Consider the following 3,739-nt stretch of genomic DNA (forward strand, 5'->3'; position numbering starts at 1 on the left):
TAAAAAATTAAATACGTATAAATGTTAAAAAAGGAACCTATAAAGGCACTGTCTGTGCGTGGGTAATATAAAGAAATACTAATAAAATAATAATGAAAATAAACTTTTTAAACAAATTTACATAGGTACTAAAATACAACGAATTTGTAGGAATTTACTTGCGCACGCCGGATTTCAACTAGCGACCTTCGAATTATTAGTCGAGAGCCTTATCTCTCAACCACGGAGGCTGTCAGACTGTCCTAAAACGGGAATACTGCCTAGTTTGACAAAGTCTCTCGCATCTTTAAATAATAATAATGTAAAAGTCATAAATAAATAATTACACCACATTTGCAAAATAATGTTGATATATTTTTTAATTTGTTTTGTTAGTTTTGAATATACTACATATGGTGACCGGATAACACAAAAAAATGTCAATTCAACACACCTATAAAAAGTGTTGTAAAGTTATGAAAAGTGATTAAACAAAAATTAGGTTATATTTTACTATTATATCACCTTTTAAAGGTGTAATTCGAATTGTAATTTTGAGGAGTTATCATGGAACCCCTAAATATATTTAAAAAAACACTTGTTATTTGTATTTAACCCTTCTTTTGATGGAGTTAAAAAGTTAGAGTTTTTTACGTTAAAACACTACTAAACTACATTTTTGACCAAAAACACAAATTTCAACATACACAAAATATCACTAACAGACCAGTTAGACAAGCGTGCAAAGAAAACGTAAAAACTCCGACGGAAAATACAAGCTTTGAAGAAAGACACCATCGATACCATGCTATAAAAGCATTCAACAGTCTAACACTTGAAAATAAAATTTAGGAAAACGTAAATAAGTTCAGACAAAAAATTACAAAATGGATTAAAGAACAAAAAAGACAATATTACCAAAATTAAAACAACAAAAAAAAACCTACACGTAACACACAAAACCAATACAAAACAAACAACATAATATAATATAAATATACAGATTTTAACTTTATTTCAATTTTTATCTATATTTTTAGTTTAAATTTATCTTAATCTTATGTTTTTTCTCTTTACCAACATTATATATATTTTCTTTAAATGTATTATGTATATTTTTTGTATTATAAAATGGAGGCCTTAGCACGGGTAAGCCACCCAGTGAGGCCAACATTACTGGATTGTTCTATGAAATGTAAAATATTGTACCAAAAAAAAAAAAATAATAAAATAGCTTTTTCTATTAAATGTTTTTTTGAATGACTACATTTTAACATTAAAAGATCAAAACGCATCCAACGATCTGCATATTATTCAACAAACGCAATTTTTTCCCTAATTATACATTATTTTTGCTTCCTTTTAAAAACCTTGACATCTTTATGAGAACTGTCAGAGTTATGAATGTGTTTTTAATTGACTGTATTTTCAAGCTGGAGCTATTCAGCATTTTCGTATTATTTCTGCGATACGCCAAACGCCAAACACCGCGGGCCACCCAGGGAGCGAACTAAATACAGTGTTGCCATATTGTAAATACACTTGCTTCGTCGTGCTATAATTCGGTATATCAGTAATGATATCACTTGGCTTATCTTGCCAGTTGCCAGGGTTTCAAGCTTAAAGCAAATTAAATGACGAGAATTAATATCTATCTTTAGCGAGCATGAAAGAAAACATATTAATTTTAATACATTTACAGGCCCGAAGCCGGACCAGTGCAAGCGCAATTGGAGCAGTCCGCTTCGGGCGCCAACTTGCCAAGGCGCCAAAGAGCCAATGAAGGCGCTGATAATACCTAACACAGCGCCCTTCAGGTTTTACTAGCACCAGGCGCCGTTTGGGACAGGGCCGGTCCTATAATCTACTATGGGGCGGTTCGTCAGTAATTTTTAGTAATGTTATCAGTCGTCCTAACATCTTGTCAAACCTCCTTCCACATACCAACTTGACGGACATAAATTTCTCTGTTAACGAGCTTGAAGAGCAACTGAAAATTCGGGCCTATGCGCCGGTATATCAGCCATTTTTTAGTATTGGTATCACTAGGCTTATCTGGCCAGTAATACTACCAGAGAGTAACTTGACCGGTGTAAATACCTCGCAATACCCACAAATACCCTCAAAATACCCACAAATACCACACTACGCCCAGAGATTAGCTTATAAATAGGGTTCCATGGCAACTCAGGCAATTCAACACACTTTTGAAAAGTTATATAAAGTCAATTGATGAAAAAACTGTCCTATAAACCTAACTTAAAGTTACCTATTTAACCTAGTTTTTTCACGACTTTTCAAGAGTGCGTTGAAGTGTGACGAATTTCCACTGTCCGGAGTTGTATGGTAATATCTTACCGGGAATAGGTTACCTATAAATATATTATAATCCATATCCAGTTGCCGTTTCTCGAACTTAAATTATTTAAATTTTTCAGAAAATACTAGGTCGGCAATATTTTACCTAGGATACAAATGAAATCCATAAAACTTTTTATATTATTTTCAATACGCGACGCGCGCCAGCCATTTGCGAATAAAAATGATTGGTTCTGTTCTTAGGTTTTAGGGTTTACCGCTAGATGTCACTTTTAGTAAATATACGCATCATTTGGCGCATTTCCCACCAGCCTCGGTGGCGCAGTAGGCAGCGCGTAAGTCTCATAATCTTAAGGTCGTGAGTTCGAGCCTCACCCGGGGCATATTTTTTGCCTTTTTTTTAATTTTTCAACAATTTATTCAGGAACAATTAAATTTATTGCATAAATATTGTTGTTTCAATTTATTTCTTCGTAAAATATTTATGCGTTTTGCGTCTTGCATCCTTACGGCCCTGTATCCTAATTTAGTCATTGATTAAATCACATCAAGGGCGTCTTTCGATGAAAACAAAATCTTCGTTCAGATTTCCTGAAACTATTTCACAAAGTATCAACAACTCTGGTCGCTAGAGGCGCTAGTGTAGCAGATTGATGTTGACAAATTTTGGTGGCAAATTGAATTTATTTAGTACTTGGTGGCAGTACTTTGAGCTTCTTAATTTGTATTTTGATTTTTTTTAAATGTCCCAAGAGGAGATTCTGTGTGTACAGTTTACAAATGAAATAATTACAAACGATAAAAACGTTCCAAGCCGTTTTCAGGATGATTAAAAAACGTTTACAGGTTGTGGTGTGTTATAATAAATAATTAATTACAATAAGTAATAAATACACCACAATATTAATTACTCATCATTAAAGCTTATTTAAATAATATTTTATAGTACAGGGTTTTCCAATACGAGTTGTTATTTTGAATAGCCCGCTATTTCGGTAGATGTTACTTTTGAAGCTGTCATTTTTTGACATTTGACAAGTAGAAACTACGTCATTAATAAAAATGGAACGATACAATATTATTTAATTAATTAACAATTCACTATTATTAATTATTAAAATTCCATCGAAAAATCATCTTGAGTGATGAGGCCCATTTCCACCTCGGTGGCCTCGTCAACAAGCAAAATTGTCGCATCTGGGGCTCGGAAAACCCAAGAGTTATTGTTGAAAAGCCTCTCTATCCTCAACGTGTGACTGTTTGATGCGGTTTATGGTCCGACGGAGTCATTGGACCTTACTTTTTCGAAAATGAGGCTGGAGCAACAGTTACGGTGAATGGATTGCGCAATCGAGAGATGATTAATGATTTTTTTGGCCGGAATTGGATGGTATTGATCTGGACAACATTTACTTTCAACAAGACGGCGTTACGTGCCACA

General features: G+C 33.8%; 1 non-coding gene across 1 annotated transcript; it reads left to right on the top strand.

The window, feature by feature from the left end:
- The first annotated feature begins 2,608 nt into the window (after nucleotides 1-2,608).
- On the top strand, nucleotides 2,609-2,681 carry TRNAM-CAU (transfer RNA methionine (anticodon CAU)). The gene has a single exon. It is a non-coding gene; the product is annotated as a tRNA-Met (tRNA).
- Nucleotides 2,682-3,739: the final 1,058 nt, after the last annotated feature.

Source organism: Hesperophylax consimilis, chromosome 3 (assembly GCF_061612785.1).
Source record: "Hesperophylax consimilis isolate HC1 chromosome 3, BYU_Hcon_1.0, whole genome shotgun sequence".
Lineage (NCBI taxonomy): Eukaryota > Metazoa > Arthropoda > Insecta > Trichoptera > Limnephilidae > Hesperophylax > Hesperophylax consimilis.